Source organism: Ambystoma mexicanum, chromosome 1q (assembly GCF_040938575.1).
Source record: "Ambystoma mexicanum isolate Mex_15411 chromosome 1q, UKY_AmexF1_1, whole genome shotgun sequence".
NCBI lineage: Eukaryota > Metazoa > Chordata > Amphibia > Caudata > Ambystomatidae > Ambystoma > Ambystoma mexicanum.
Genome location: NC_090922.1, coordinates 460854067 through 460876929, shown reverse-complemented (window position 1 = coordinate 460876929; position 22863 = coordinate 460854067). Strand labels below are relative to the sequence as shown.

The 22863-nt window shown below is 43.8% G+C and overlaps 1 protein-coding gene across 1 annotated transcript in view; it reads right to left on the bottom strand.

The window, feature by feature from the left end:
- LOC138528667 (chemerin-like receptor 1) overlaps positions 1–22561 on the bottom strand; it is a 69890-nt gene extending 47329 nt beyond the window's left edge. The window contains exon 1 of the mRNA XM_069640518.1: positions 22461–22561. The gene's annotated coding sequence lies outside the window, so the exon portion shown is untranslated. The remainder of the gene's footprint in view (positions 1–22460) is intronic.
- Between the last annotated feature and the right edge of the window lie 302 nt (positions 22562–22863).

Below are 22863 nucleotides of genomic sequence, written 5' to 3'. Positions count from 1 at the left end.
TCAAATGCTTTGTAGAATCAAACACTCTCCTTGACTCCGCACAATCAGGCTTCATCCCTCGACATGGAACAGAAACCACCCTGATCTTGATCTGGGATAATCTCAAAGTCACTGCAGATTCTGAGGGATGCACAGCACAGATACGCCTCATTCTCTGCGCCATTGGCACCGTTAACCATTCAATCCTCCTTGACCGCCTCCACTCCATAGGAATCCGTGGTTTGGCTCTCGAATGGATTGCCTCCTTCTTCAGCAACAGGAAACAATCAGTCTTCCTTCCTCCTTTTGTCTTGGGAAGATAGCTCAGGGGCAACATGCTTGCCTTGGAAGCAAGACGACACTGAGCACCACAGGTTCGATCCCCGGGTCCACTCTTAGAAACCTCCGGGTATTAAGTGTGTTATAAATAATCTATCATATCATAACTGCTCGAACCGTCAACACTGGAGTACCCCAAAGTGCATGCCTCTCGGCTCCCGTCTTCAAAGCTCTATCTGACCACTCTACCAGGAATCATCCATGCACGCAAACTCTCTTGTTACAACTGCGCCGCTGATACCCAAACTATCATAAGACTCCCCAAGACTGGCACCAACCGACAGCCTGACCTTGAGGCTTGTCTCTGTGATATTGACCGATGGATGACTTGTAACTACCTTCTTTTGACCCCGATAAAATCGAAATCATGGTGTGCGGCAATACCAACCTTCTCCCACAACTGCTCCCATGGCCTCCTTCCCTCAGCTCACAGCTCCCTTGGCCCCCCTCCCTCGGCCCACTGCCTCCTCCCTGGGAAATAGTCAAATACCTAGGCTGCACTATGAACTCAGGCCTAACCCGATCCGATTGGATTATCCCAACTCCTTATATTTGGGTGCCCCGGCATACCAACTCAACAAACTATAAAGAGCCCAAAACGCTACCGCCAAACTCCTCCTCGCCCTGGGACCCAGAGACCACATCTCTCTCACTCTTCGAACCCTCCACTGACCCCCAGTCGGACAAAGGGCCACCTTCAAGACCCTATGCATTACCCACCGAGCAGTATACAAGACCGGCCCAACATACCTACAAGAAAAGATAAAACCCTATCTCCCATCATGCACACACAGATCAAGCACTGCCCTCTTTCTAGCGATTCCAACCTCTAATTCTGCCAGGATCGGAGGATGCACTTTTTCAACCTTAGCCGCTACTCTGTGGAACTCTCTACCCGCTCATATTCAACACACCCACAACTACATGGCCTTCTGCAAAGTTCTGAAAAACGGTCTCTTTCCATAAGGACGAATATGACCATCTATGACTGCTGAAACCTTGCTACCTGATGAAAAATATTCTGAAATCCTGAGCAATAACGCCACCGAAGGCGACTAATAAATTACGAATATGTCTACTCTGAACGGGGCAATCACAATCTCAGACCTTAGTTCCGGAACTGCAAGCTCGCTTGATCAAACCCTCCTCCCATATATTCACCTTTCATATTGCTACGCTCACACACTTCGCTACACCAATACACAATTAGAACGCAGCTACACCCCTCGAGCAATTTGGCCTAGCTGCTCACATATGAAAAATACCTCATAAACACCTCAACACTCTGATAAAACACAACTATACCTCTCAAGTTCAGCCTAGCTGCACACATAAGCGTCCTGAACAGGCCTAACGCAGCCAGAACCCAGTCCTGGTGACCATCGACCAGACTGCACACATTCTACTGATATCAAATACCACCACACCTAATGCTATGATGCAGCTACCCTGGCAATCACTTCAGCTGCACACATAATCGGAGAGCCCATGCACCCTATGCCACCTTACTCTCTCAACTGACCTGGACCATGGTCCCAGAGGGCGTTCAACCTACCAGTGCTTTGAGGTCATACTAATGATATATAGAGCGCAATATAAATGCCAAAACCCAACAAAAAACATAACTGTGCCACCCAATAGAAATCTACAACTCATGTAAGTGCTTATTAAGGAAATGCAAATTGGCAATGAGCTGAAAATACTAATACCCGCATCTCCCCAACCCCAAAGTCATTCCAATGGCTTTCCTTCCACACTACACTCTCCTCCAAAGCCCTCTGAATCACACCACAATGCACCAATGGATGGACGTGCACCAAAATATTCATCAAGAAAATACAGCAAGTCACGACTATGCACTGCTCAAACCAACCCTTTATTTATTTTATTTGTTTGTAACACGCCGAAGCCCGCAGGCATCAGGGCGCGTGCATAAAAGACAACAGATCAAGGAGTGACAGGACAAGAGACAGGCTACAAATGACAGGCTACAAAGTACGAGTTCCTATGTGTTTCATGAAAATAGCATTGTTTTCAATTTTTTCTTGAATACCAAGAAGTTGGGTTTGAACCTTAATTACACCGGGAGTTTATTCCACTCTATAGCTGCTTAGACTGGAAAAGAATGTCCTAGTCCATTTGTTTTCTTGACACAGATGTTTTTTTTTTACCAGGCCTTGGTCATTTCTTCTAAGAGTTTGGCCTGGTTCATATGGGAGTATTTGCTCTTTTAGGTACGCTGGTGCGCAACCATAGATACAGTGGTGAACCATCTAGGCTGCTTTGGAGATAATATGTTTGTCCATGGCTAGCCAGTGGATCAACTTCCTATCTTCAGTGACATGATCCCTCCTAGATTTCTTTTTGATAATTCTCCCTGTGTCATTTTGAATTACCTGACATTGGGCTATACAGCCTTTATTTGCTCCCAGTAGTTAGGATTTACCATAGTCTAGCATTGAGAGGATAGTGGCTCTAGCAATGGTGGTGCAGTTTTTTTTTCCTTTCAGGACAGGTCTTATTTGTCTGAGTAGACTTTGATAATATTGACAGTTCTTTTCAAGGTATTCTACCTGTGAGTCATAATCACGGGCACGGAGTTGAAAAACCAAAATGTCCACTGAAAAGCTACTATTCGCTACTTGACAACATGGTGCCAATAATGGGGAGTTTCGTGTAAAAAGGCTACTGTAATGGCAAAGACAACCGGGGACCGCCCAGGGACCCGCCGGTACACTCAGAGTTGCTTCCGTTATCAATAACAGCACGGCAGATGTAGAGGTTTCAAGCATGACTTCTTTTTTCAATGACACAACGGGAACTACCCTTTCCCCTCGCCGCCCGCTTCCCTAACCCCAACGTGACTTCCACTGGGATACGGCCCCAACGAGGGTCCTCCCACAAAACAACATAGCAGGGCTGGTCAGACGCGCTCGCGACATGGCCTCTCCCCCCTTTTTAAGATAATGGGTCACTCATAGTTTGTCAGCCCATTTCCTCAATCAGTGTCTGAGGCTTCATGCAACATCTCTGAGGCCTCTGAGTTAGGCGATTCACCAGCAGGGGTGGGGGCTTTCTCCCCCCACCGTCGTCATATCCTGATAGCTCCCCATCTCCCAGATAGGAATCATCTGAATGTCTTTCATCTGGACTGTCATAAGTCTGTTCCCACCCGAGGGCCAGGAGGCCCCAACCTTCTTGAAGTGGGACGGGTTTCTCATCACCAACGATTGCCTATCTCCACCAGCGGTGATCATGGTGCCTTTGTTGTGGGTCACTATCAGGTGGTCAGGAGAAAACGTGGGTCTTACTTTTGACCCTTAGGTTGACGCACCAGTGTTAGGGAGGATTCTCATTTATGGCTAATTTCCCTCACCTAGTGAGTCCCCCAGCAGCTTTGCTGGACTTCTGGAGTTATTTCTTTCACTTGGTAAGAGTGTAAGCTTTCCCCCCACTCTTACCCATGTTTGACATGTGTCTTTTACCTGTTTTATGATTGTGAACTCTGGAGTACACCACTTCAGTAGCCCCCTTCTGTTGCGTGTTACACAGCACCTTCAGTGCAGTGACACAGGGTTGTCTTTTAGACTTCCCACCGACTCCATTCCTGGGGCTGACTACAGTTCCCGAGAAAAGGGTAAAGTTACCATTGACTTTACTTAGTCAAATTACCACAGATCCAGTACACCCTATCTTCCATGGAATACTGGAAAGGGTTAATTCCTATCCCCTTGTATCTGTAACTCTTAGAGCATTGTTTCGCTCTTTTAACATTTAGACTTGGCTGGTGGAAGTGGTATCTACCCTAACTTTTCTACCACGATTATATTAGATAAACGTGGTACTGTTTTAGCCTATTATATTTGCCTCGAACTTAAACCCGCTTGACCAAATACTTTTTCTTTTGGCTCCGGTCGGGTTTATTCGCCATTTCTTTGTGTGTCTTACTTTGCACGGCAAACCAGGTTTGCCTCCTTTGTTCACCGTCTTTTGGCGGGCTTCTGCTCAGAAGCCCTCCTCCAGGCGCCTGGGTGTTTAGGTGGGCTGAATGTGAGGGAGGGGTGTAGTCACCCCCTGCACGGGGTATCCTAGGAAACCCAAGTCGCACTTTACTATGATTGGCTGAGGTGGTTGTCCGGGCTGGACAACCCCCCTGCTGCGTGATTGACAGCCAGGCTATGTGAATGGGGTTTTTTCGCATAAAAGGCAGGTCTCTTGGGCTAGAAGTCAGAGAGTCGCCACTGGAACTACAAGGAACCGAGGAGAAGCGGAGAAGAAGTCGGCTGCTGCAACTACCCCATCCCGGTGAAGCCCTGCTGCAGTCCTGAGCTATCTACCCTTCGACGACCAGAGAAGATCCAGTCCGGAGTCTTCTTCCCTTGAGCTTGGTGGGGATAACCAGCTCATCTTTACAGCCAGAGGATCCTCTTCTTGGTCGAAATCGCTGCACACTGCTGTAGTGGTCCGGATAGCCATCTGAAGAGCCTCTCCTGTTTTTAAGGAGCACACCTTTTATTAATTGTCGCTGCTGCCGGCTTCAGCCCTGTGTGGTGCAGACCCCTCCTGACGTCCTCCTTCACATCAAAGCTCCAGGAACCGTTGGTCTGCGGGAAACCAACAGGAACAACTGCCAGGGCACCGGCTTCTCCATTGAATAAGGTACTGTGTCCTGCTTGAGGAATTAGGGTGAATCCCTTTTCTTCATCTCCAAGGCTTGCCCTTGTCTTCCCTCCTTCTTATAACTTTTGCTTCCGAACATTGACAATATCAAAGTACTCTTGGCTACGTTGAATCGTGAACTGTCCAACTGTGTGATCCTCGACAACAGGCACCCGGTGTCACTTGACCCTGGCTCCGGCCCTTTGACTCTTGAATTCCTGTCTATGAGTGTTCTTCGATCCTGTGTGCCTAACTATAATATTGCCTATGATTTTTGCCTCCAACTCCCTCTGGGTATCTCAGGTGCTAAGTGTGTTTCTGCCCCAGAAGCATTTCTTGTCACGGATATGCGTTTATTTAGTAGACCGAACTGTCAAAAAGTGATCGCCATCGTATTCACGGTAACGTGTCTAGTTCGTAACACCGGTCCATTCAAACACAGGGTACTTACCTTGAGTCATACTGTACAAAGTGAATTGGTTAGTGTACATTTTACGTGTGGTTTTGCATTTAATAGAAGTGTTGTGTTTATAACAAATGGTTTAAAAATAAATGTACTTATATTTTTCTACCTGAAACCTTTAGTCAGTGTTTGCTTGAGTCACAGTAATTGTGGTCCCTTTGTGTAATCTCTATTACTGCTCATATACTCTTGAGATAAGCCTGGCTGCTCCGCTACTGCTACCACTTTAACATAGTAGTACAGGCTTGTACCAAAGGTAAAACTTGTATTGCCACCTGCAGTCTTAATTGTGTGTAGTGGTCCCTAAGGGCACTGCACAGGATTCTGCCTAACAACCAGTACTTGTTATCTTTTACGGTCTCGTTCTCATTCCTGGCTTGATGTTTGCAGTGTGAAGTTCTGTCCAATTTGATGCAATGAGTCACAATGCTGAGGGCCTTGTCCTGCTCGGATGTGGCTGCAAGGTCAACCCAGTCCACTGGAAGTGGCTGGAGTCAGGTCCCACGTCCGGACTAGTCCAAACTAGGGTTGAGATAAGCTTGGAATCCCCATCATGGGGGAGTGCAAGTGCTTGGGAACATGTTGAGTGGGAAGGGAGTAGAGAAATGCCCAGGACAAGGCTTACCTGGATTCAATGTTAGAAAGCGTCAGTGCGTCCTCCATCTTGTATCGTGTGATCCTCTCAAGTGAGGATACTAATACTGTTATCAGGAGGGCAGTGCACATGCATGGAGCGGAGATTACTCCCTGCGCATGGGCATTTTGCTGTAGTAGTGTCTGCTCTGTCCGCGAGACCCTGAATGCGCATGTGAACAGTTCCTAGGTAGTCTCTGAGTTGCCTGGGAACCTACACAGAATGTTGGGAGTTGTAGTCCAACATGTGTATGTGGAGGAGTAGGAAGGGTACCCTACTGGATAAGTTACCCTCAGTAGCAGTGTGCTGCAATGATAAAGGGTGGCTTATTGGAAAGAACTGTTATGCAGCGGTCCTAATGAGTCCGGTCGAGTGGGGGACGGTTGAGCGTCCCCATTGCTGTTCCGTCCAGGTTGTAAGAATAGCTGGAGAGTAGCCTAGTGGCAAAAGAAGGAGTAGCCCTCTCCCTCTTCCTCGCCCTTATCTAATTATTGAATTGCCTGTACAAACCCACATCTAACCAAATGTAAATGATGTAACTACTATAATTATTTTCACTAAACTGAATAACCATGCCATCTCACCACTCAATGCACTTGAAACTGGTACACATTTACTATGTCACATACGCCACCCCCACCACTTGCTGTGTTCACATGTATGTTAAATATTAACATTTTTGAACATATATCAGCCTTGATAATGTCCCACGGGTCAAAACACATGTCGGCTGACCATTACTGGGACCATGAGCCCATGTAACAAACAACCTGAATAAAAACTTTCGCTTTGCACTTATCACCAAACAAACGGTGTGGAAAATCTTTTTCTGAGAAAATAAGCAAACTGCGAGGTATCCAGGATATCCCTTGATATACAACAAAGGAGGTGTGGGCTTCACCTCAAAACCCCATCCTGTGACCTTGCATTAGATCAAAAAACACCAGAATAAACAAACAGAGTTTAGCAAGGAAGGTTCCACTCCTAGGGCCCCAATACAGAAATTAAACCTATTAAACCTATTAGCTATCTATTGTTGACAACTACATTCTGCCCAGAGCACTGTGAAGTTAATAAACCTGCATGTATATGCACTTTCTTTTGTAACAACAGATACCATTATCAGTAATGTACCTGCACCAGACAGTGGTTGCTATAAAAACTATCATAGCATAGCATCTGGTTTGTTGTAAAACTGCAGCCACCTCCTATGATGAGCATCAAGTGTAATCACGAAAGGTGTTTAGGTATCTACATTCAAGACTGTGGAGCCAAAGCAATCATGTGTGTATCTTGGAGTTGGCAGCGGACGATACAGTGATCCTGAATAAATCATCTTATTTCACTGGCAATACTCTGCGATGTTATGTGTAAGGTTGGCCTTCTCACATGCTCGTGGCATTGTTTAGTTCATTTCCCGATTTAGTTTTATGTAGGCCATTTGAGCGGTAGGGATTTTGGAGAGAAGAGAGCGGGCCAGATATCGCAGGCCTTTGGCAAGCATTTTTTAAGGTCTACTCGTTTGACACAAAAAAACGGTTTGCTTTTTTTGCACAACTTAAAGGTTTGCTGCACGTTTATAAATAACAATTTCACAAGCCTGTGTTTTCAACATATTTAAAGCTTTAAAATACAAAAGAAGAAAACCAGATGACATCTTTTAAGATCACATCAATTAGTATTCTGGCACTTATTTACTACCCATGATGATGGAGACAATGAAGCTATAATCATTCCTGTACTGCATAATACACTTCTACAACATTTTGTTTTTGAAAACGGTCATGTTAGGTTATGTGATTTGTGTACTTTCCAAGTCACTTCTCTTAAATGGAATATTTTAGTTAATGGTAAGAACTGGAAAAGAAAGTGGTAAATTGTGTAAATTAAAGAGTTGTTGGAAATCCAAGCTTCACTGCTTAGCCAATGTGTTATCCTGGGCATCTCTTTTAATCCTGTAGTACCGAATATGTCAAAATTCCCAGTCTCTAACCCCTTCATAATTGTAGCCATTTAGAGTGAATTGGTTGTCATGATATGATCTTCAAAAAAGTATCACACATGGTTTCACTGGCTTTGGTGTTGCTTCCTCTATAGTAATAGTGAGCATGGATACATTACACATAAGAGTCACTTGTTTCTTTGCTCTCTAACAGCAACACCAAATTGAGCTGGAAAACAAAGAACCAGTTAGAAATTGAACTATCCAAAATCCCCTGGAATAGTCTTGTCTGAGAGCCACCTGGGGGTCATATAAATTAATAATCAACATCCCCTCAGATTCAGGGGAAAAAGATTTCAGAACTCCCATTGTCACATAGGGAGACTTTGGCGAGTGTGGGAAGGAAGAAAAGTTTTGGTGTGTCTTAATGCCAATAGCTAAACGACTGCTTGCCCACCACTTGCCCACCCTTTTATTGAGGGAATTGCTTTTTGTGAGAGAATGTGGAAACCGTTGATGGAGATTGGTTTAGTACACCAGGTTTCTTGTAGCATACAAATATTAGTGGTCTCTAATAGCATTTGACCCTCAGGGTGTGTCAAAAAAGAGTGAAACCCCTTGGTATTCCATGAGATACACTGGTATCATTTGATAGAAGGAGTTTCCAGTATTCGACACCAGGCATGCACTCTCTTGTTCTAGCACTTTGGACTTGAAGGAGTCGAAGTGCCTCTCATTCAGAGTTTTGGGGTGCAGAATGGCCATTTGAGTGGGTGTCATACTCCAAGAAAGCTTTAGGGCTTCTTTTAACCTTTCTGCAAACTATCAAGGTAAAGCCCAATTGAGTGAATAAGTATGCATGAGTTCTCAGCAAGGCTACCATCAGAAGGGAAGCAAATTCCACGAAAGCCCAGTTTATAGGGCTATCCCACTCCGGTAGTTCAATTTTCAAAATATCAGGGGATTGAATTACATCGAAGTATGGTAGCTGATGAAAGCAGGCCAAAAGAGCATACCTATTCAAAAATGGGCTAGTAACAGTTGGATGAGATTCCTCAAGAATAATCCATTTTCCCAAATCTTTTAGTGCATTTGGGTTGATAATCAGTAAATCAATTACAGAGTTTCTTATTGGTATCACCATTTGAGGTTTTTCTTCTGGCTTCTGCACATTTGGAGATGTTCTGGAGACACTACAGGACTAGTCATGTGCCTCTGTGCAGAGAAGTTGATTGTCTGCTTTCTTTTTTTGGGAAGGTGGCCTCAGATAGTCTTTTTCCTCCAATCTTGATCGGACGGTGTAAGTATCCTGACGTATACTACCATCAGGTGCACACTTTTTCACTACAGCGCGCTCATGAGGGCTTTATTTGTTAGGAAAGAGAGCTCCACGTTGTTTTACTTTCAGAATTGTATCAATCTTTTGGCCCTGGAAAGGAGGCTGGAAGTCCTAAGTTTGCTGTTTGTTTTTTAGGGCATTTTTGAGCTCTGTGGGTCGAGGGATGTGGATTTCCCCAAAGTCCCACCACACTGAGTCAACTTTTTTGTTTTTTCCAGAAGCTGTGATGTATTAATCCCAGTCCGGTTGATAGCACAGTTGCAAGTAATATTACTTATGACTGCCAGAGGATTCTGAAAGAGAGGCAAATGCAGCCATCTATGGTGAATTGGACAAATTGATGTCAATAATGTCGTCCAAGATGTTTGATCAATTGGAAGATGTTCGTCTCCCAAGGAGACGCGTTTCAAATTCACAACCAATTTCAGCATAGAATTGTTGTTGTCAATTGTGTGTAATTGATATTGATGAATGCGAGACTGAAACTACCTTTGATACGAAAAAGGCAGTGATCTCAGATTGTGAAGGGGGTATGCAAAGCATTAGAAAAATTGCTCTGTTTTGTGCTTTCTGGGCGTGTGGCATTGTTTTTGTTGTTGTTTGTGTCATTTAGGCGGCGGTACTGCGTAGTGTTGCTTTATGAGTCATACTGTGTCAATAAAGCAGATTCACAAGATGAAAAGCAGGTAGCACAAGCTCTTACCTAGAATGAAGAACGGAGGGGGGAAACCCCTGCAGCATGGAGCAAGCAGCACAAGACACAGGACCCTCAGCTACACTCGACACGCGCACTGACGTGCCTGTAATGATTATTTACAGATGCTGTGTGCCGTTTGAGTTCGAGGGCAGGCACAGAGCGCATAGCACAGTGCAACTGTGGGCCTCCAGGCAAAGGAAGCAGAGCACAGAAAAGTGCAGCCATGTAAAAATTGTGTGTCAAGGCTGACAGTCCAGAGCAGCAAAGCGAAGTACCAGTAATCACAGGACACTCAGCCACACTTGACGTGCAAACTGACGTGCCTGTAATCATTATTTATAGATGCTGTGTGCCGTTTGAGTTCGAGGGCAGGCACAGAACGCATAGCACAGTGCAACTGTGGGCCTCCAGGCAAAAGAAGCAGAGCACAGAAAAGTGCAGACATGTAAAAATTGTGTGTCAGGGCTGACTGTCCAGAGCAGCAACAAAGCGAAGTACCAGTAATCACAGGACACTCAGCCACACTTGACGTGCACACTGACGCACCAGTAAGGATTGTTTATAGATGTGCGTGCCGCTTGAGTTCGAAGGCAGGCACAGAGCGCATAGCACAGTACAACTGGGGGCCTCCAGGCCAAAGCAACAGAACACAGAAAAGTGCAGTCATGTAAAAATCGTGTGTCAAGGCTGACTTTCCAGAGCAGCAAAGAGAAGTCCCAGTAATCACAGGACACTCAGCTATACTCGACGTGCCTTGATTTCTATATTAGTATTCTCTTGGGCTGCTCACACATTTGCTCCCTTATCATGTGATATACAGGTAAACTCAAGACGTCAGCATTGGTGAGTCCCAGACAAGATAGCCTAGCCCTTTTTTGCACATGCCTAAGCTTTCTTTCTCACATACACAGTTACCCTACCTCTGTCATTATGACAGTTCTCAACCTCGTCCACCATTATGTAAAAATCAGTGTTCATCCACCATACTAGTGCTTCTGACTACCAAATGGTGACACTATCAGTTTTGGGACTTTGGGGTGCCTCTTCCACTTCATCTTCTCCTTTTTTTTGCAATAAGAATATAGGTGATGCTTATGGCACTAGACCAAAACAACCTATGTGTGTTATAGAATTTAAGAACATTTACACCTTTTGTCTGATGTACTGTATGTTGAATCTTTACGTTTTGAACTATTTTTCATTCCCCATGTCCCTCCATGATATGTATTGATCATTTAAATATATTTAATGTTATTGTTTCATACCATGACTTCACCTGATTACTGTTTAACCAGCAGCTTTGACAAAGACCAATTGTCGGACATGTGTTTGCTGAAATGTTTAATCAAGCATACAAGATTAAACCTTTCTTTGGGATAACTAAATATATGATCAATGTATTCATAAAAATGTTTAAGGATAGCGCGAACAACTAAAACCAACCTGCCATTTCCCAATACTTCTTGAGGTTGAAAGAAGAACCTCAAGGTTCCAGCTGCACAGCACACCTACACATCTGGAAGGACTGGAGCGCACTAGTAGTCAGTCTAGACAGAGGACTTAGGATACTTATATTCCCCAATGTCAACAACAAAGATGACCAGGGCATAGCCGATAAATGGGAAGACAATTTGAATCAGAATTCAAAGAACATGATTGAACTCCTAGTTGAACATGCCAAAAGAGAACATGTGAAGGTTCTATCTGATATTGAACAACTTAAACAAGAAATTACAGACTTGACTAATACTGACAGTAACAAGCAGAGTAACTACAACAAGATGCAGATAAAATTAGGAAAATCATGGAAATGATTCAGGGATGAACGTGACTTACAGGAAGGATAGTGTGTGTACCTTTTAACCTAAATATGATTATATTCAAAAAAGCAGGTGTCTCGAAAACACACCCACCACATCACCAGGGAGTACTGATCTGGAATCCGAAGGCAAAACCAATGGTGGGTGCCTTGGCAAGCGCATCAGAATCTACCCAAGACAATAGCAGACCCAAGATGGCTTTTTTAGAACAAATCCAAAGGTACAAAAAAGGTACTCTATGAGGCAACACGAGACATGTCAGATTCCAAGACCTCCTCTAGTACAAAATACTACAACATAAAACACAACATATGGGGCAGGAGGGCTGGGAGGAACCAGCACAAGCAGAGACCAGGGGACCACCAGCCAACTGATGAGGTCAGGCACCAGGAAGAAAGTACAAACATAATACCACCTAACTTGGTTAGTTGGCTGTTCTAAACAAAGGCCTATCATTTGCCCCAAGCAGTGGTACCGACTATGTAGATTTCCTAATTGATATTTCTAAGTTAGTTCGGAAGCTCAAACTTAAAAGGTTCTTTGCAACTCATGTTAAAACCTTTGTCCCACATGAAGAACCACCAACCCCTAGTGAATTTTCCATTACAGACAAGGAAAACACCCATCTCCTTGTATCGCTGGATGACAGTGCACTAACTGACCAAGAAGCTATTTATACTGAACTACAGGTGCATCTGAGCAATTTACGAGTACAAGAATTGAAACCCAAATCAAAATTCACACCTCAAATGGCTACCGATAATGTCATTGATACCTTTCACCAAGCAGTGATCAATGACATTCACAAACATCTTGATGCCACCAAAAGAGATTGGCACAGACCAAGACACAATCTTAGTTGGACTGAAAGACAGGCCCTCAGCACACTAGTGTCTGACACCAATATAGTTATCAAAGAGGCCGACAAGGGCGGCAATGTGGTTGTACTAAACAGAAAAGACTACATTGACATGGGCCTGTAGCATCTTGTGACACCAGGCTGTTACAAGATCCTTGCCAGCAATCCTACCAAGACAATACTCCAAGCTCATCAGATTGAGATCTTCAAATGGCACCAATTAGGGCTCCTTACTGATGATGAGAAAAATGTTCTGTCCAGCAAAGAGCCAAGAATACCAATGATATATTTCTTGCCATGATTCATAAACCCTTTGAGAACCTACACAAGGTCAGACCGATCAGGAGTCACATTAGATGGGTGACAGAAGGCCTATCTGAATACATTGACAAAGCCATCAAACAATATGTCTTCCTACTGCCGTCATACCTTAGAGACAGCACAGCAGTACTCACACTCCTAAAAGACTATGAATGGAAAGAGGGGTATATGCTAGCCACACTCTGGCAGCTCTATACACCTCAATTGACCATGATCTAGCCATTAAGACAATTGACTATACCTTCAGGAATCATTGTACATCCTATTTATAACATGTTGATATCATCAAATATCTTCTCCAATGTACACTACATAAGATCTTTCTGTTTAATGATAAATACTATGCTAAAGTTAAAGGTGTCGCTATGGGGGCAAAATATGCACCATCTCTGGCAAACCTTTTCATGGCTCAGTATGAGGATGCTCATCCACTAAATGACAATGCCTTTGTACAACATGTTACTCTTTGGAGGAGATATATTGATGATATTCTACTTATCTGGAATGGAACACCAACACTTTTCTGCAGATCTATAGAATACCTGAATACCAATACTTTCAGACTCCGACCTACGGAGCACTGTAGCAACACTGCAATAGACTTCATAGATTTACATATCTATACAGAAGGAAGCAAAATCCAGACAAAAACATTTCGCAAAGCAACTGAAGTAAACTCCAGCCTTCATGCTTCAAGTTGCCATCATAAAGCTACTTTGAACAAAATACCTGCAGGCAAGTTTCACCAGGCCCGTAGGATCTGCAGTGAAGACAAATATTTTGAGGCAGAATGTGCACTGCTCTCCATGAGATTTCAAGAAAGAGAATATTCACCCCCTCTGGTCATGAAATCTCTTGATAAAATCAAGTAACACACAAGGCCAGAGGTCTTGCGACCAAGACTCGAAGATCAACCAAAGAAAAAGACCACAACAGATATCATAACACAGTACTCAAACGATGCCCACACATTGTACAGAATAGCAGAGAAGCACTGGTATATTCTATGCATGGACAAAGACTTATTAAACCACATTACTCCCAAGCCTGAATTTGTGTGGGGCCAGATTACAGAAACTGTGCACTGGCGCAAGTGCAAAGTTTGCACGGTATTAGCATTAGGGCAAAGTTTGTGTTGTGTTTGCCAGAAACTCTATTTAAGGAGCACCATAAGGCAACTGAGAATCAGAATAAGGGAACATCTGGCAAGTCTCAACAGCCAGGATCCCAGGCTGCCCCTGGCACAGCATTGGCAGAATTGCCACCAATTGCCAGATAAGAGAATGATCAAATTCATAGGCTTGATGAAAGCCAATACTAGCAAACATGGGGGCAACCGCACACTGATGTTACAGCAGATGGAATCCAAATGCATCTGTAAGTGCAGGGGCAGCAAGGATGGCCTGAATGTGAAACACAAAATGAATGTGTTTCTCTAACCTTGTTTTTATATTGAGGTAGCTGTATTGCAATTTGTGTCATTCTGCACTGTATTTACCACAGTGAGAGTATCAGAGTTTGTAGTGGATATCAGGTTAGCACCGCACTGATCTGTATTTATATTTTATTTATTTGCATTTATAAAGCGCACAGCGGCACTGGGGCACTGTGGCCCTTTTACAGAGTACTTATCTTGCAACCGTCACTTACAGAGGTGTAGACATTATACATACAATGAACAGAGGAGAAACAGAGCAAACATACGTACGTTATGCTGTTGCTATGGTTACAGTTGAACACCAAATGAATGCAGGTGGGCTTGGTCGACTAGCAGAACAGGGACGTTTTTAACATTTTGCAGAAGGTAGAATAGGATCTTTTATTCCTTAGTGTGGTAGGCAAAGCATTCCAGTTTTTTTGGTGCCAAGTGTTGAAAGCTGGACCCTCCTACTTTGGCTCTTTTGAAGGTGGGGACATAGATCTGATTGGATAGGTGGGATCTGGTAGGTCTGTTGGAGGAGTTGAGGGTGATTCTTTCAGATAGGTAGGGTGGGTCATTTGCCAATGGGAACTGCAACAGAGTCTCCCTTAAACAAGGTTGAGAGATCATGATAAGATACTTCATCAACTGTAAGACCACCTATTTGGTATATGCTATTATATGTGTTTGCCAGAAACTCTATATAAAGAGCACCATAAGGCAACTGAGAATTAGAATAAGGGAACATCTGGCAAGTCTCAACAGCCAGGATGCCGGGGTGCCCCTGGCACAGCATTGGCAGAATTGCCACTAATTGTCAGATAAGAGAATGATCAAATAATTTGGCTTGATGAAAGCCAATACTAGTAAACACGGGGCAACCGCACACTAAGGTTACGGCAGATGTAATCCAAATGCATCTACAAGTGCAGGGGCACCAAGCATGGCCTGAATGTGAAGCACAGAATGTATGTGTTTCTCTAACCTTGTTTTTATATGGAGGTAGCTGTATCACAATTTGTGTCATTCTGCGCTGTATTTACCACACTGAGAGTATAGGAGTTTGTGGTGGATATCAGGTTAGCACTGCGCTGCTCTGTATTTTTATTTTATTTATTTTATATACTTGCATTTATAAAGTGCACAGCGGCCCTGGGGCATTGTGACGTTGTTGCAGAGTACTTAGCTTGCAAAAGTCACTGACAGAGGTGAAGATATTATATATACAATTAACAGAGGATAAACAGAGCAAACATATGTACGTTATGCTGTTGCTACGGTTACAGCTGAATATCAAATTTATACGTGGTCTAGGTCAACTAGCAGAACAGGGAATTTTTTAACATTTTGCTGAAGGTAGAGTAGGATCTTTCATTCCTTAGTGTGGATGGCAAGGCATTACAATTGTTTGGTCCCAAGTGTTGACAGCTGGACCCTCCCGCTTTCTTTCTTTTGAAGGTGGGGACATAGATCTGATTGGATAGGTGGGATCTGGTAGGTCTGGTGGAGGAGTTGAGGTTGATTCTTTCAGATAGGTAGGGTGGGGCATCTGATGAGAGGCACCAATGTGTAATCACCAGTGATTTGAAGAGTGTGCGTTCCTTGACTGGTAGCCAGTGGGCATCTTTCCTAGCTTGAGAGATGTGTTCCCTTTTGGGAATAAACAAAGCTGCCCTGCGGGCATTATTTTGTGTGTCTTGAAGTTTGTTAAGGTTTTTCGCCGAGGTGCCCAAGAATAGGGCATTGCAGTAGTCCAATTTAGAGCCTACTGTAGTTCTGGCGATGGATAAGCAGTTTTTGGTGGAGAGAAATGCTTAACTGCATTGATCACCTTGGTGGTGAATGCGGCAGAAGAGGCTATGGCATTGACCTGGCGGGACATGGATAGTGAGGAGTCAAGATAGACACCCAAAGTTTTTACAGCTGTTAAGACTGTGATGGTGGAGCTGTCAATGTTGAAGGTTTTCTATTGTGGTGGGAGCTTGTTGAGAGTTCCGCTGGTACCTACTAGGAAGCTCTCTGTTTTGTCCCCTTTTAGGCAGAGGCCATTGGCAGCCATCCAAGTCTGAATAGCTGAGTAGATTTTGGTAAGGGCTGCAGCATCTTCTTCATAAGTACGAAATAGAGGGAGTAGTACCTGAGTGTTGTCAGCATAATTGGTGTATGATATGTTGCGACAGTCATTGAAGAGCGGCAGGGTGATTGTATTGTAGAGCGTGGGAGCAGTGAATGAACCCTGCGGGACGTCACAATGGATATTAGTGAGGGAGGCACATGCAGTGTCCGAGAAGACTTTCATGAGTCTTCCATTTAGGAAGCAGGCCACCAAGGCGATGGCTTCAGGGGAGAAGTGGGTCTCATTTTTTAAGTGCATTCCTAGGATATCATGATTGACGAGGTCGAAGGCAGTGGACAGATCCAGGAGGAGGAGCAGTGCCAGTTTGTCTTTGTCCCTGATGTCACCAAGTTGTATTTTGAGATCGAGTAGAGCCGATTCGGTCCCGTGTCCTGGATGGAAGCCTGACTGTCTTTTACCTAAGATGTGGTTTGCTTCTAGATATTGCTGGATTTGCGTGTAGGCGGCTTTGTTCAGTATCTTAAGCAAGAAAGGGACGGTGGTGATAGGCTGTAGTTGTTGGCAATATCTGCATCCAAGGTGGGTTTTTTTTAGAAGTGGGCGCACCCAGGCTTCTTTTAGGCTGTCTGGAACAGTGTGGAAGTTGAATGAGGCATTGATGAAGGACTTGAGAAATGGGGCAAGTGTTTCTGCATAGTCTTTATTTCGTTTGGCTGATCAGACGTCTCCTTTGCAGTTGGAGGGCTTGATTCTGTTCATTATCTCAATTACTTCGAGTTCCGTAATTTCTCTGAATTTGAACAGCGTTATGTGATCTTTGGTGGTCACTGGCTCTGCACTAGGGGTGATCACTTGCTCTCTGCTAGCGGTTAGCTGAATGTGCTGTGATAGGTTATTGTGGTGTTCTTTCATTTTCATTTGCAGAAGTTCGATTTTATTGAGTAGGGCGGTTTGTATTGTGTTACACCAGGTTTGATTTTTAACAATCTCTTGGGACTTGGCTGGAGTGGTGAGCTCTTTAAAGATAGCGAATAGTTCTTTAGATTCAGAGCTGGCATTTGTAATGGTTTCATTATAGGAGGCTGATGTGGCTGTGACTATAGCTTTTTTGTATTGTGATGCAAGTTTTTTGCATGAGGATAGCGTGGCAGTGGTGGGTGAGCTCTGCCAGATGTTCAGGGCTTTGCATTTTTGAGAACAGAGTTCTTTTAGTTCACTGGAGAACCAAGTGTTGGAGTGGTTCACTGTTTTGGCTTTTTTCTTCTGGAGAGGAGCAATAATGTCTATTGCGTTGCTGATGGTGGATTTGTAGCTATCTGTTAGCACCAATGGGTCTGAGTACTCAGGCTTGGTGGTAAGGGTGCAGAGGTGGGGTAAGATTCTGTCTTTGGTGAGGTTTTTTGCACTTCTTGCCAAGGCTGGGGGGGTTGGGTTAGGTTTTGTTGTCTTAGTAGTCTCGGTGGGGATAAAAAAATGTATGAGAAGATGGTCAGACCATGGGGCAGGAGTGATAGAACTGATGTAAATATCACAGTTGTGGTTGGCTACCCAGTCGAGGATGCACCCTTTGCTATGCATGGGCGAGTTTATTTTTTGGTCAAAGCCTAGTTCATGTAGGGCTATAGTGAGAGCTTTGGCTGGTCTGTCTTTCTTGTCATTGAATCCAAGGTTGAGGTCACCTACAAGGATGCTTTTAGAGGTGGTTTTTAGGTTTTCTGCTAGGAGGTGCATGAGATTCTCGTGGAAATCTAGTAGTGGGCCAAGTTGGTGGTAGACAAGGTTGAGGGTGATGGTGGTGTTAGGGGAGAGGGAGATTTTTGACAGCAAAGGTGTCAGTGTTTCCTCTTAGGTTGGATGGGATTTGTCTAGCTTCTAGGTGGTCTTTCATTGCTACACCCCCTCCTACTGTGGTGAGTCGGTCCTACCTGATGATGGAGTAACCTGGTGGGATGGCTAGAGTGAGAGCAGGCCCTGCAACGCTATGTAGCCAGGTCTGGGTAATAGCTAGGATATCAAGGTCAAGGTTGTTGATCAGTTCAACTGTATATAAGATGATAAACTGTATGTGAAATGTTTAATCAATGTGTTTACTCTGAATCTACCTTATATTTCACAAATGTATCTATGATCCGCCCCATGCATCTCTGTACTGATTTTTGCCATATTAAAACTATAGGATATCACGTGATCTAGCTATGTACTATATTGTATTGCTGTACCCAACTCTATTATTCAATCTTGACCTAATGGTCAAACAATTTAAGTTCAACAATTTGCTGTACGATTATGTTCATCAAAATGAGTGTGCTGTGACTACAGTTGCCAACAGATGACACCAACCTAGTACTGTACTGTTTGATATCTGTTGTAACCAGATATCTCTTGCAATATGCACTACTCTATGTGAGGTTTCAATAATTCTTTAAACTATACAAATAATAAAGGTTGGAAGAAGAAGCACCCACATCCCTTATACTGATATTTTTGTAAATAAGTATGATATTTTCTCACCCCATCTCCCTAGATCCTACTAATCATTACTCAAGCCTTGCAAATAACAATGAGGATCACCTACTTGCTCTACTTATACCTTAACACTCACCATTTTCAATTTTTAAATCTAATATGTAAACTGACCACGTCCCAGACATTATCAAACTAGATAACATTAGGTCGCCTGGCCTTGTTTCTTTAAAACATTGCTCCTCTGACAATCATGCCCTCTGATGTGTGTGACCTATTCGCATACTGCCAGTTAATGATGCAAGCAATTATTGTCCACTCGGTACAACCAACACACCTCTGTTGGAAGTCACTCAGTATCAAAACATCATTATTCTAATTTTGTTAAGCACTCTGATCTAGACAAGCGCTAACAGATCACTGATCTTATTTGTCCCCAGAGAGACAATACGTATAGAGTGTGTGACTTCACGCACACTGATGCATGTGACGTCACCAAGCAGCAACGCATAAACATTGTCGATCAGATGGCCGAGCGTCTAACACAAGAGAAACACAAGGGACGATTCCTTACAGGGAACCACCTTCCATTAGGTAAGGTCTTTCTCCTCTTCTCCTTTTTCTTTTTGGGTTTCGTATGCAAACCCCTAAGGGCTATTTCAGTGTGTTTCATTTCTCTCCTGTCAGCGCATCAGTAAGCACAAGCACTGTGCAGCCTCTATTTTCAATACTAAACCTCCATTATTGCCATTGCAGGATCTCTGTAATCTTAACCATGTAACTTTAATTGTGTATCCATAACCTGAATCACTGCTATCAACATGCCCCCTATACTTCACATTATAAGACTGTCCTAACTCTCTACAGGAAATTACAATAGAGCCAGCCAATGTTACCAAGAACTACTGCCAATATGCTAATATTGGCAAGACCGAGTGGTAAGTCTATGAAATAACCAATCTTCATCCTTTAGCACCATCCTCCTTTCATATCTAATTAGGACATTAACCACTTTTCACATTTTGCTAATCTGAACTGTAAACTATCCGCAAACCAAATATTGGTAGAACCGGAACATCACATGAGACCATTAGGGTAAGTGCAAAGTAGCATTATGACGACAAACGTCACGGATATATCTATATTGATATTCTCTTGGGCTGCACACATATTTGCTCCCTTATCATGTGATATACAGGTAAACTCAAGACGTGAGCATTGGTGAGTCCCAGACGGGATAGCCTAGCCCTTTTTTGCACATGCCTAAGCTTTCTTCCTCACATGCAGAATAACCCTACCCCCATCATTATGGCAGTTCTCAACCTCTTCCATCATTATGGGAAAAGCAATGTTCACCCACCATACTACTGCTTCTCACTACCAAACGGTGACACTATCAGTTTTGGGATTTTGCGGGTGCCACTTCCACTACAGCTTCTCCTTTTTTAGCAATAAGAATACAGGTGATTGCTTATGGCACCAGACCACAACAAGGTATATGTATTATGGAATCCAAGAACATTTCTACAACTTGTGTAATGTATTGTATGTTGAATCTTTACATTTTGAACTATTTTTCATTCTCCATGTCCCTCTTTTTGCTTTTCCTTTCCACGTCCTCCTTAACCCCGACCATATATGTATTGATCATTTATATATATTTAATGTTATTGTTTCATACCATGACTTCACCTTATTACTGTTTAACCATCAACCTTGACAAAGACCAAGGGCCTCATTCCAAGTTTGGTGGTAGTCATGGTGCTATTTGCGCCATGACTGCCACCAATAACGGGTCCGGCACCGGTATAGTTCAATGGGGATTTACTGGTGTAGTCCGACCTTTGCGGGACCGGTAAGTCCCCTTCGAAAATGCCATTCCCATTTGAGCCCCCATAGGGCTCAATGGGAATGGGGAGGGCGCAAATAATGGGCTTGCGAATGTCAAGCCCATTATTTGCGCCCTGGTCCCTTAACGGGTCCCTTCCACAACGGCTGGTCAGACCATCGGTTACTGGAGGGACCCACTAAAGGACCTTGTAGAAGGGCGGTAAGGCATTACCGGCACCGGTCTCCTTACCGGTGCCCGGTATCCCTTACCGCCCACCTTGTAATGACCCCCATAGTGTCTAAACACGTGTTGGTTGAAGTGTTTTATCAAGCATACAAGATTAAACCTTTCTTTGTGTTCACCCAACATATGATCAAAGTATTCATAAATTGTTTTAATGCTAGCGTGAACAACTGGCGCCACCCTGCTTCAATATTTCTTGAGGTTGAGCGTAGAACCTCAAGCTTCCAGCTGCGCAGCACGCCTACATATCTGCCATGACTAGAGGGCACTAGTAGTCGGTCTTAGTCACTCTAGATTTATCTCTTCAGTGGCGCAACACTATTAAGCTCACCTGGCTTCAGCCCTCTCCCACCCCCTCACCTGAAATGTTTGGCTATGTTGACTCGCCCTAGCTGACCTACAGTGCACAGGCAGCAAAGAGCAAGACACATATGTTAAAAGGCGCCTGGGCTTCACCATTAACAAAGGCCCTGCAATTGTTAACAAGAATTGTTAGCACTTGCCTTCATGTGCATACATATTTAGGCAATTGAAATTGTGATGTGAGGTTAGTACTTGCATGCTAGGGGAGTGATTGGAAGGGTAGAGAGGGAACAGGAGACCACTCATTCTCACAGCACTCCTTAATTAGGTGCTTTGAGGCCCAAAGGAGAGAGTTAACTGCTTGTAACATTGAAGCTGCACTAGAAAACTCTATTTAGAATGTGTAAAGAAGTAAATGCCCCAACACAAATATGTTTGCCCCTCCCCCACTCTCAATGAAGTTAGTGCCTCATCCACCATTTGAAGGGTTATCCCCCAATTGTAGATTTCATTGTACCCCTGCATCTCTTTTGCAATGACAGTATATGCCTCATTATTCATTTGGTTTTCGAGCAATGAATGTGTGTGGGACTCCTCTTAAAAGCAAGCACAGAATGCATCCGGTCAAACTTCGGCCTGATTTACAGAGTGTTTTTAATGTGGCTCTGGTTTTGTAAATCAGGCCCCTGCTCTTAAGATGTCCACTCGAGTTCAAGGTCACAGGTTTGAATGCTGGAAGCCCAAAACACCCAATTAAATAATTGGCAATGATAACACATATCATTTAGAGCTCAACAAAACTTTAAACATTATCAAAAAATGAAGTTTCTGTTATACATCTTTACAGTTCTGATTAATAAGCCTGACTTTGGCACATTTGCACATTTCCCTACTAAGCATCTCCATTTAGTAAACAAGTACAATGAAGGAAGTTGATCAACTTTCACGGTAAACTTGCCTCATTCCTCAAAACGAGGCGGGTTGCATAGTAAGATTTCTTAATTCTCAAGAAATAAACCTTTTACACGTCGTCATACCTGAGCTGGATACAAACATGCCGCATTCACTTACAGGGTGTGGACGGTGGATGAGACGGCCTCTCCGCACCTGGTCCGGAGCCAGAAGTCCCCAGTGCTGTTCTCTGAAGGGCGCGCGCGGATCTGCTGCAGCTCAAAGGCCTCGATCTTGCTAAACTGAACTGGAGTAGGGGTGGATAAGGGTTGCATGATAATGCCTGTGGTTTCGAGAGCACAAATGCGACGTGAGTTGCTCACACGTACACTGATTTCCAGATAAGCACGCTACCAGCCTATGCCCCTTCTAGGGAAATGAGGACTTGCAAAATATAGACTCATGGGAACAAAAAACTGCAAGGTGATTGCGCATGTACCGGAAAGGCCTACGATATTATCTCCGTCTGAGGAAATTGGCAACTGAGTGGCAATCCAAACAGATCAAGGGCATCGTTGTTTTT